The following is a 12474-nucleotide window of genomic DNA, read 5'->3' as shown; positions in this document are numbered from 1 at the left end:
CTGACTCTAAAGCCTTTAGTTAAATATATACGCTGGTGCATAGTTTGGCAAGACAGATAATAGAATGGCAGGAATAAATTTTAGTCCACAGACGTACATGTGCACAAAATGTAATGTTTTTTCTATTTTCTAGATTCAAAGTAATTTCTATTTTGAGTCCTTGTTCCTCCAGGTGGCAGAGATGTAATCACAGAATTCAGAGTACTCTGCTTTTCCTTGGGGTCCAACTAAGTTCCCTGTGACTATGACAGTGCTGAGAGGCTCGGGGTTGGGAAGCCCTGCTCATACATCACTATGCATTCTTCTAAAACTACTTTACAGTGTACACCAGTGGCTCCAAATTCAGATACCTATAGGGGCCAGGCAGGTAATAAGTTTATAGATAAAGGCCAGAGATGAATGAAATAAAAGACCATAGTGAACTAAAGACTACCTGGCCAGTCTAAAGGCATTCAAGTGTATTCTGTAAAAAACAAACCAACCAACCAACACACCCACACACACAAAACCAACAACAAAAACCCCCAGGGTATGTATCAAACAAAACACTCCGATTTGTGACTTCTAGAATTCACTTCATCCATTAGGCTTTTTTTAACTCAAAGACCAGAAAAAGACTTCGTTTTTCTCTTCCTGTTGTGCCATCCTTTCTTGAGGCAGTGAGTATCAACAGACCTCCCTCAGGTGGAAGAAGGACAAGGAGAAATGGAAATACCCAAATTCGGGGGTGGGAAGTGAGGGGTGAGGACTCATCCATTAATATTTCCAGTGGTATATAGCAAATTAACCCTGCCCCTGATATCCAGAGCCCTCAAACCTTCTCCTTATCACCTCTCACCATGCTTTAGCTTCATGATTTTTTCCTGCTTTCCCTATATTCCATTTCTATTGTTTTATTCTCAGTTGGGTCCCAACTGATCTACATATTGTGATGGGGATTAATACCTTTGTTAGTTGATAAGACTTATTGCCTCTCAGAGCCAGTCCTTCACAGATTTTCAGAATAAGTTGTAAGAAGCCTTAAAGCTTATCCTGTCCAGCACTGTGTTAACATCATCAATAAACACCTACTTTATACATCCAGCAAAAAGGGGCTCTCCCTCCTCTGGGCTTTCCAACATGCCACTCAAAGCACTTGATATATTATTGAACTTTATATTAGAGTCTTTTATGCTCTCCTGTTAGCCTGTAAATTTCTTGAGGGCAGGACCCTATCTGATTTGTCCTTGTCACTTTCACTGCATATGGGGCCCTTCACACTCCATATAGTCAATAAGTGATTATTGACTGTGGGTTTTCCTCTCCATTCCTGTAAACTCTCCTCCTTTTACCCAGTTCTTTCTCCCTCTTTACAGTTTTTTTTGCTCCCCAGTCTAATCTCTACAATGTTCTCAAACAGATCTCTACAAAACATAAAAATAATCAAATTGCTCTCCTGCTTTAAACTTCCAACGGCTGCCAGATTCATTTAAGAGGAAAGTCTGAATACTTTGGCCTAGCATTTAAGACCCTTTGTAGGGGAATGGCTCTGCCATAGCATCTGGAGACCTTCCATGTGTCCACAGGCAAAGCTTGAACCACCACATGACCTAAATCTGGGTGGAATGCCTTGTGATCCTCCCAGAAACATGGCAAGATAGGCAATCTTCGGAGGAGGCTTCACAAGGTTGTTTTCTCATCTGTCTCTCTCTATCTTGTGGGAGGCTGCCATGAGGCAGTTTTCCCATCCACCTCCCTGGTTCCAGAGAGGCGTAGGACTTTCCATCTCACACCTACACCTCTGTAGGCAGAGCTGCAGGCTCTATGACCATTTTGCTGCAGTCTAGAGGTGACTTCTCAGCAACAGGGTGTCTCACAACTGTGTTGAAGTCATCTGGCTCCTTTTGTTTCAGTGCCATCCTTTTGGTGTGTGAGACAGGGACCCAGACAGCTGGCACCTTTGGCTTCTCTTGCCTTCACTCTCTATGTAAGTCATAAACTGTCTGAATCTGAAAGGGGCTCATTAATTTCTTACCAGCTGACTCTGTCAGTTTTGGACTTGGACGTCCCTTTGTCTTTGACATGCTTCATAATCTGATCCAATCAAAGCCTTTTACAACCAACCCCAATTTATTTACTATTCTAACCAACCAAGTCATTACAAAACTTAGCATATGATACTGTAAAAATCTGCTTCTTTATCTGTCTCTTCCTTTTCTGCGCTATCCAATATAGTAGCCACTAGCCACATGTAACTAATTAAATTTCAATTCATTAAAAATAAATAAAATTAAAAATTTAGTTGGTCATACTAACCACATTGTAATTGCTCAATAGCCACATGTAACTAGAGGCTCCTGCACTGGACAATGTAGATATAGACTATTTCCATCATCATAGAATATTCTATTGTACAGAACTACTCTAGATAATAAATTATTCCTAAAGGGCAGGAATTACACCTTGTTCAACACTCTATTCCTCAGTTCCTATAATAGTGCCTGACACAGTGATTGGTCAGTGTTTGAGGAATTAAATGAAAGAATAAGTGATAGATGGAAAAGCCAAAAAAAAAAAAAAAAGACTGAGTGACATTTCTTAGAGTATGAAGAAGAAAGAACAGAAGCCCAATTGAATTGTTATAGGTGACTTCTGAAGATGGAGACTCTTCAAAATCCAATGGACTAAAACCTCCGGGCTTCCTCAGTTCTTTGCAGCAGAAGGCGGGATTCTTCACACTGCAAAGTGTCCATGAAACCAAGGATACAAAGCAGCCAGCGGCAAGAGACAAGCCCTCAGCTCCCTCACATGGCTTTAGCTTGTAGCGGTTGGAGAAGGAGCCCTCAGCAATATGGAGGCAATCTGATAGGAGCTGAAAGCTGGAAGCTGCATTGTTGAGCAGGTTCCAGAACTCCAGACACCCGGGGTGAAGGGGATCAAGCCTACACCACTGGGAGGCCTTGACCTGTTAGGACACCAAAACAGCAGCAGGCAGGAAACAAAGGCTAGAAGAGGGTAAAAGGTCACTGTAGGAGTTAAAATTACTAATCCAGAAGCAAAAATTCCATTCCCTTGAGGAGCCTTTTGCTTTTCTTTCTTCCTCACAAGACTACCTCCCTCTCCTCTCAAGCAATAAATCCCGAAGAAAAATTTCTTGAGTCAAGAAAGAATCTCTTCATAAGTTCACATTAGTGGGACCCTGACTTTTGCAGCCAAGTGTGCATTTTGCCTCCAAAGTAGTCTCTCAACAATCTCGTGGTTAGATTGATGCATCTGACATAAATCTGTGTTTCTGAGCAATAAGCCACCCGGGATGATAATTGCTGGTCCCTCAGAGAACTGTGCTACCCACTGAGATGAGAGAAACACACACAGCACAATAAAAGTAGCCTTCCCAGGTGCCCTGCCAGCTGAAATCAGAAAACAACCTTTTCTGCTAGGCAGTGACAGCCCTGACTCCCCGGACACTCACCTGAATTCAGCTGCAAGAGGTAGCCTGGAGCGGGAGGGCTTGCAGAGCCAACCTAGAAGCACTGGGCTCTTGCCTGTTGCTCGCTAATTTATATCATTCAAAACACTCCAGCCTGTTGTTCAAAGCTGAAATTGTCTCCAAAGAAACTGTCAGCTGCTTTTTAAGTCCCCAGTGAAGGGGCTACCAGCAAAGGCTGCCGCAGGGTCTGGGCAGAGGCACGGTCTAGCTGGTGTGACTTTCCGTCCAAGTGTTTCATAATGGAACGTTGTATTTCATCACATAGCTCTGGTTTAAACTTTTCCCTTTGATCCCTCCTCTCAACTCCTGGCTCTAGTCTCCTTTGCTTCAATTCCTTCTCTATCTCCTCCTCTAAGTCAGTGGTCTCTTAGGCGGCTGCCTTTTTGCTGGTTTCTAAGAAAGTGAGTCCCAAATAGCCATCTTCAGAGCAGTGTGGGTTTAAGACTCACTGGAGGAGTCTGTTAAAGTTTCCTTGGCCCAGCACCTGGAGATTCTGACTTGATAGTGCTCGCGTAAGGTTCTGGACTCTGTATTTTTAACAGGGGATTCTAATGCCTAGCCCAGTTTGGAACCACTCTTCCAAGGGACAGCAGAAGCCCTCCCAATGCCAAAATGCCTCCTCAGGACCAGAACCTCCGAAATCTGCCCCATTGTTATTCCCGTCAGTCAATGTGAGACCACTGGTCTGTGGAATCAGAGAGACCTAGATTAGAACACTGACTCCTTTACTATGTATCAGTGTGACTGACCTCAGGCAAATTACTTAACGTTCCTTGTGCTTCAGCTTTCTAATTTGTGAAATGGGAGTGATATGATAAAATGCATTGAAAGGGAAATATAAGCCTTGAGGAGAAAGGGCTGGTCTTGGAAGTCATGGGCAGATTGGAATGTCTGGGAGAAGAGAGGGGTGTTTTGGCACACAGCTCTTACCCTGGAGGAGAGGTACCTTGGCAGGATAGCAAGGCTCCCAGCTTAGTGACTAATTCCCAGGATCAGATCCAAGGATGGGAGGTGGGGTGGGGGAGGAGGGCAGCAGAAATAGTGTTGTTTTTCTAAGACTCTAAGAGGAGCACAGGAAAAGATGGGCAAGTCATGATGCATCAGTGCCCGGGTAATAAAGTGAAGTGCAGGTTAGACAGGAACAGGGCCAGACCTTCTCCACTCTGCAGCCCAGAACAGAAAACATCCGGGAATCTGGCACTCCATAGGCCCTTAAGGGATGTAGGAAATGAGGAGTCAGGACATTGGTGGGAACAATGGACAGGAAGGTGACAACGATGTACAAAGGAGGCATTAGCACTTTTCAATAATAGGTGTGAACCATGCAGAAAAGACTGAGGTCCTCTGAGGAAGAAGGAATTCTACCTCCAGCCTGCCTACAGACTCAAGACTGCAATGTCAACTCTTTCCTGGGTCCCCAGCCTGCTGGCCTGCCCTGCAGATTTCCAGCCCCACAGTCACATGAGCCAATTCCTTAAAATAAATGTATCGCTCTAGATAGACAGATAGATAGACCCTCTTGGGGTATATTGGCTGGGCCTGAGAATTTAACTCACATAAGACAGATAACAGGAGAAAAGTACTCAAATTTTTTTAATGTCAGTTTTACATGACCAAGAAACCCACATAAGGAATGAAGATCCAAAGAAACAGTGAAACCTGCTTGCTTTTGTATTAGGTGGAGCAAACAGAAGCAATTGTGGAAAGGTAAATTATGTAGGAAGGCCAGAGGAAGATAAGAGCTACTTTAACAAGCTGCGACTGTATAGAATTCTCTCCAACTCAACTTCTTGTCCTTGATGATAAGAATGTTACCTTCCTTCCGGTGTAGGGAGGACATCTTCCATCTGGGAGTTTTGTCTCCTGCTTTCAGGAAGAAAAAGGAGAGGGTCAGCGGGCCTTTCTTGCATCTGCTATTTTTTTTAAGTGCTAATAATTTTTATGTCAAAGAGGCATATTTTGGGGTGACACATTCTGATTTCCTTCAAAGGAGAGGGAAGAGAAGTAGCAAAAATAAGTGATTATGGATGAAGACGCTCCAATGGGTTAAAGTCACCCAATGTACTTGAGGGATTTCATTGAGCTTCCGCATAACTGCAACACAGTCAGTGGAAAACTGTGACTCCCTTTCAATGACAGACCCAGCAATGTTCCTGATCATGCTTGGAACCTAAAAAGAAGTTTCCCATAATAAGAGTCAATATAGAAATTGAAGTGTTTCTAGCTCTCCTAAGACAAAAACAGTCTTAGTACATAGACCAAAATTTATTTCAAATTTCCAGAGAATAGAGTTTAACAGCCTAGGGGGAAAAAATCTCAACAGTGTAACAGAGAGAATTTTGGGCTAAGTCCCTAGGTTCTGATCCTAGCCCTACTATTGATTGATTGTAAAAATTTCTCTGAGGCTCTACTATTCAGCTGTAAAATGAGACGCCTGCCTAGAAAGAAAGTTTAGGCCTTGACAAAGGTGGAGGTGGACTATGAGAAACTGAAAGACCCAGAGGAAGCTTATATCCTGCTTCCTGCTTGGAGTTCTGGAAGACAGAGTAAAGGGGGACATTGTGCATTCAGGCAGAGAGAGATGCAGAGATAGCACACACAAGTCTCTCTTGCACTCCTGCTGTGTGAAGGCATTCTGGAAGTTCCCATAGTCTCACAGTGATGAGCATGGAAGGCAGTTGAGAGTCGAAGGCCAGCAAGTCTCCCCTGGGATCATTATGGCCACAAGTGAGCTGACCCTTTGGCAGAGGATATGGGATATACGGGTCTACCAGGGACCTGATAAAAGACACAACTGACACTCAGAGAATTTGCAAGGATGATGAATGTCACGTGGGGCAAACTCAGAGTGTTTGCATGGGTTTGCCGCCTGGCCCAGAGAGTGGGAATGGGTTTGCCACCCAGCCTTGACTTTGCCGTGAGGACAAACCATGAGTAATACCAGGTGCAGATACTTCATCGTTGTACACAAGAGGTCGATGGCTGGAGACCAGACAAGTTACACTTCCACCAGGTTAGGCAAGCCGGCCAAGAATAGTTATTCATTCTAGAGTTCCTGCCCCTCACCCTTGCCCTGAGAAATGCAAGTCATCTTGCACCCGGATTGGGAGAAGGAGGTAGAGAATATCCTTTGAAGGAGATAAACGTTCCTGCTAGTATCTGAACTTCAAACTGACTGAATATTTACCTGAACATGGGCTATATTAAACAGAAAAAGATTAAGATACCTTTAATGAGCTGGTTCCTGTTGTTTTCCCCTCCACCAACATTGGAAAGAGGTGTTTGACAAAAAGCCTGGTTCTATTATAGGAAATTCTAAAAAATTATGTTTTTTGTATATCTGAGTTGTAGTCAGTAAATGCAGAGTCTGCTTTGTTGAGTTAATTTTTTAAATATATTCCCTTTTTATCTTAATCTTAACCTTAATCCTAAATAATAATATTCACGAAATCATGAGTTTGATAAGATAGTAATTTTTTCTGGTGCGCATTATCATGAATGCCTAATCATTAAAGTAAAAATGTTTCAAAACCACCTGAAATCATCTTGTATGTCAATAATAAAACTTACATAAAATTTTAAAACACTGCACTAGATCATCGAGTATTCCGAAAGCTGACACCTGAGGGTTTAAGGCAAATAATGTGCATAACCGCTGACACCAAGTAGGTGAAAGAATGTGGTGCTTTGATAGTTATTAAGGTTTCTTTTATAATGAGATTGTGTGGTAGAGACCATGGTGTTTTCAACAAATACCATTCATTTTCTTTCCTCCTGGGCTAGAGTACATTTCCCAGCCTTCCTTACAACTCTCCAGAGCCATCTTACCGAGAACTCTTCTACAGAAGATGGGCATTTGCAATGTACAAGCCCATCCTCTACATTTGCAGGACCTGTGGAGCAAGAGGAAAAATTAAGACCTACATGGAGGATTATAAATATTTAAAATTACAAGCCAAAGGAACAAACTGTTTAATAAAACATGCTCCTTCCTCCTACCTTGAAATATACCTTCATAATGACAAAATAAAAAAACATTTGTAAACTGTATTTTTCTATGACTAGAAGTTGGCAAATATTAAAGACAACTGAATTTAATTATTATAGTACATACTAAGTGTTCTTTCTATGGGCCAGCAATGTTTTAAATGAGTAATAAAATAGAGACATTCATAATTCATAAAATGTTATATGTTTATTCAGTGCCCTCATTTTAACAAAATAGCTGATTACATTTTTAGAACTAAAATTTTTTACAAAATTTCGGTTCTATTGACAGTAATTTCTAAATAGCATCTGTCTTTGAGTCATAATAGTTCTTAGAGAGTTTTTTGTTCATTTCAATTTAGAGAAATTTTTCTTTGCAGAGGCAATAGGAACTGGAATGGTCAATATATTTCTTAATGTAATACTTAGATTCAGAAATAAAGCATGAATTTATGTATAAAGATTAAATATTGAAATTGTTTATGAGCTGGCCTGGTGGTGTAGTGGTTAAGTTCGCGCACTCTGCTTCGGAGGCCCAGGGTTCGCAGGTTCGGATCCTGGGCATGGACCTAGGCACTGCTTATCAAGCCATGCTGTGGCAGGTGTCCCACATATAAAGTATAGGAAGATGGGCACAGATGTGAGCCCAGGGCCAATCTTCCTCAGCAAAAAGAGGAGGATAGGCAACAGATGTTAGCTCAGGGCCAATCTTCCTCACCAAAAAATAAATAAATAAATAATAAAATAGTTTAAACAATATATTGAAATAGTTTATAAATGATAAATTGTCAGAATTGCAGAAAATATTACAAAATATTTTAATTTCATCATGTGAATTGCCATCACTTACATTGTGATTGTCACTCTCTCTTAAAGTTATATCGAGATAAATACACTAAAGAATTACCATCACACTTCACACCTATGGTATCTAAACATACAAATGCACATACTTAAGATTAATATAAATATTTATTATGCAAAATGTTCTTCAGCTGCCAAGTGCAACTGTTGCTAATATCACACTCATCCTGCATATCTCCAGAATTACAAATTTGAACAAAAAGAGAAAAGAAAAACATACACTCCACACTATTGGGAACAACATTCTGTTATCCAAGAGTCTGCTATATTCGTGCAGTCTGAGAGGAAGGAATTGCCATGTTAATTATTTTGACTTTTCTATTATAGAGGAAGTCCAAAGTTAAATCCTCCCTACACTTGGAAATGGTATCTGTCCACTACATCAACACTGACACAGCACAAACCTTCCCAGCACTGGAGAGCCATTCCCCTTTGTTTCACAAACAGAGGACAAGAGATGTGGGACCTGAAATAGAGTTAGGCGTGACAGTGGATGTTTCAGGTTTGAAGAGGCATTCCACTAAGGCTAAGATTTGGATGCTGAGTGACAGAGACATCCCTGTACTTTTTAATAAACTTGTAAGTGTGTGTGTGTGTGTGTGTGTGTGTGTGTTTGAGAGAGAGAGAGAGAGATGAGGAGTGGGGGGTCGGTCTAAACACAGGACAGCAGCTCTTCCCAATCTTTATGTAAATTTTATTTATCCAAGTTTTCACTATTCTAAAATAAAAAGTTTATTTAAAAAACATTGTTCTTTTTTTTTTTTGGTGAGGAAGACCAGCCCTGAGCTAACATCTGTGCCAATCTTCATCTATTTTGTCTGTGGGATGCTGCCACAGCATAGCTTGATAAGTGGTGTGTAGGTCCACTCCCGTGATTCAAACCCGTGAACCCTGGGCTGCTGAAGCGGAGTGCGCAAACTTAAACACTACATCCCTGGGCTGGCCCCCTGTTCTGCTTTTTGTAACACGTATTTCTGTTTAAATAGTCCTACTGTTAAATACTATTAATTGCCACCATTAACAACTTCTATTGCTTAAATAATAGCATTTATGTCACAGAAAAGTAAATAATATGGAATATTATATACTTTCAAACAAATGGGTTTTTTGTGTATTTTCATGTTAAAGTAAGAACACCTGTATAATTATTCTATATTCTACTATTATGGAGTTTTTGGTCTTTTATGGCTGTTTCCTGAATGGATCTCTAATAAGTTAATCATAAAGTGTCCCTGTCAAGAAAAGTCTAAGGAGACATGACAACTAAATGTACTGTGGTGTCCTGGAACACAAAAGAAAATTAGAGAAAGACTAAAGAAATCTTAATAAGGTATGGACTTTAGTTAATAATAATGTATCAATTTTGTGACAATGTGCCATACTAACATAAGATATTAGCAATGGGGAAATTGAAGGTGGGATATGTGAGATAAGTCTCTGTATTATCTTTGCAACTGTTCTGTAAATCTAAAACTAAAAATGTTTTAACAAAAACCTCTGTTACTATCCATTATATTTGGAGCCCTATTTGGAATCAGTAAAGAGTCCTGAATTAAAAATCAGACACCTGGGTTCAGCTCCTGGCAATGGCTGGATAGCTCCTATGGGACCATCCCTCTACTATAAATTCTGGACAAAACACAGCTATCAGAGAGCTAGAACAACAAGGAGATGATGATGAGGAGTCAACACCCAGAAGTAGGAAAGACACTAGGTAAGTTTCCAATCTTTTATGAATCTTTACCAGAGGGCAGGTGCCAATAGACTGTGATCAATGACTCAAATGTGTCTAGACATCTTCAGTCTTACTGGCTTCAAGAATCAGAGGACAGAGTTTGGAGAAACCACAACAGTTTGAAAGTTAGGAAGATAATCTCAAAAATTGGAGACAGAGAGGAAGAGCTGTCGATTTTCTCGGCCCATATTTCTGGCTGATCCCTCTGTGGTGTTTAGTAGCCAAACTAAGACTTAAGGAACTAACTGAGACTTCAGAGTTAGGAGTTAGAGTTCAGTCAGGTTAACCACCTGCATAAAAGAAAAATTAATACTCTTTGGAGGAATATAGCAGAATCCAAAGTTTCCACAAAGTATCTTCCATAATGTCCAGGATACAATTCAAAATTACTAGATATATGAATAACATGAAAATTTACCCATAGTTTTTTAAAAAAAGCAATCAATGGAGGCCAATCCCAATATGACCCAGATGTTAGGATTAGGCAGACATGGATTTTAAAGCAGGTTTTGTAATTAGACTCAGGTTTGTAAAGAAAAATATGCTCATGAGGAATGAAAAAATAGGAAATGTCAGCAAATAAATAAAAACTATACAAAAAAAAGAGAAAATAGTAGAACGAAAAAAATAGAATATTTAGAGGGAAAAACACAGGATAAGTTTAATAAATGATTCGAGTTAGAAAAAAAAGAGCCAAAGACTTGAGAACTCATCAATAGAAATTATCCAATCTTAAGGACAGAAAGAAAAAAAATGAAAATAAAAGGGAAAAATAGAGTCTTAGGAGCTTCTGGGAAAATATCCAAAGCAATATCTAAAAATACATATGTTTGCATCCCTAGAAAATGAAAAGAGACAGAACGGAGCAGAGAGATTGAAGAAATAATAGTTGAAAATCTCCAAAATTTCAGTAAAGATCTAAATTTACAGATTCAAGAAGTAAATGCCAAGCAAGATAAATTCAAAGAAACTCACACCTAGGAAGATTATATTCCAATTGCTGAAAACCAAAGATAAACAGAAGATTTTGACAGCAGCCTCAGAAAAATGGCACCTTACATATGGTGTACAACACTTTGATTGACGGCTAACTTCTAATCAGAAACAAAGGTGACAAGACAGTGGAATTACATCTTTAAAGGTAATGTCAACCCAGAATTCTATATTCAGTGAAAATATCATTCAAGAATAAAGACATTTCCAGGTGAAAGTAAACTAAGAATTTATTCCCAGCGGAATAGTTAAGTGAAGTTCTCCATGCTGAAGGAAAATGATACCAATAAAAACTCAAATATTCAGCAAGTAATAAAGAGCACCAGAACTGATAAATATATGGGTAAATGTAAAAAAAAATTCTCTTTAATTTTCTTTAAAATACATCCAATTCCTTAAAGCAAAAATTAAAATATTGCATTGTGGGATTTAAGAAAAAATATTTAGTAAGCATCTGCTCAATATGATTTTATGTACACACAATCCTCGCATTGCTGAAAGCTGACGGGAGGTATGTTTTGTTCTTGGCATTATAACTCTTTGACTCTTGATTCTAGAAATAAAATGTAAGTCTCTAGTAAATATAGAGCAGCCAATATGGCAAGGATCACTTGAAATAACATACAAATCTTGATCCCAAATCATTAGAAAAAATTTGGATCAAAGTTTTTTCCATGATGTCACTTACATACATGGGAAATTGAAATCTAAGTGACAAATTACAATTTAGTTAATTTGTTTTTTTATGACAAAGCTTGATGATTAGACTTGGGTCAAAAATCAAGGATTAGGGGATAGAACTTTGAGGTAGTACATACGCACTTTGACTGGAGAAATCTATAGATTTCTTCCTAACAGTATCTCAAGGCTAGTGCCAATCTCTGTAGCAGTGAGAAACCTTTATAAATTGATTTAAATAAATCAAGCTTATATCCGTTAACACATCACCTCTTCTTTATTAATTTGGAATTCAATAACCATTCTGAGATAGCTCAGAGCCAACAATATTAACGTAGAATTAATAATAAAGACAAAACATGCACCATAAAACAAGACATAAACCACAAACCAGTTTGTTTTGCCTCGGGTTTTTGCAACACACAATCTCTACTTCCTCTTTTCGTATTCACCCATTAGCCAATTGCACTCTATTTTCTTCCCTCTAGTCCAATAAAATAGCTCACCAAGAATTGCCTAATTTTCAAATCTCATGGAAGCTTTTCAGTCTTCATCTTAAATTTCGTTTCTTACACTGTAGTGTAATCATGTCTGGCGTGATATAAATTTCTATCCTCAGTTTTAGTGAAGTGATTCTTATCTGGTTTGCCTTTACCCTCTCTGGTTAACCCTCTTCGGCCCTCTTTGTAGGTTCTTTTTTTTGTTTGTTTGTTTATTGCAGTAACATTCGTTTATAACATTGTATAAA

Source organism: Ceratotherium simum, chromosome 29, assembly GCF_057802395.1.
Source record: "Ceratotherium simum simum isolate JZ-2026a chromosome 29, ASM5780239v1, whole genome shotgun sequence".
NCBI lineage: Eukaryota > Metazoa > Chordata > Mammalia > Perissodactyla > Rhinocerotidae > Ceratotherium > Ceratotherium simum.
This window is presented reverse-complemented; position numbering follows the sequence as displayed.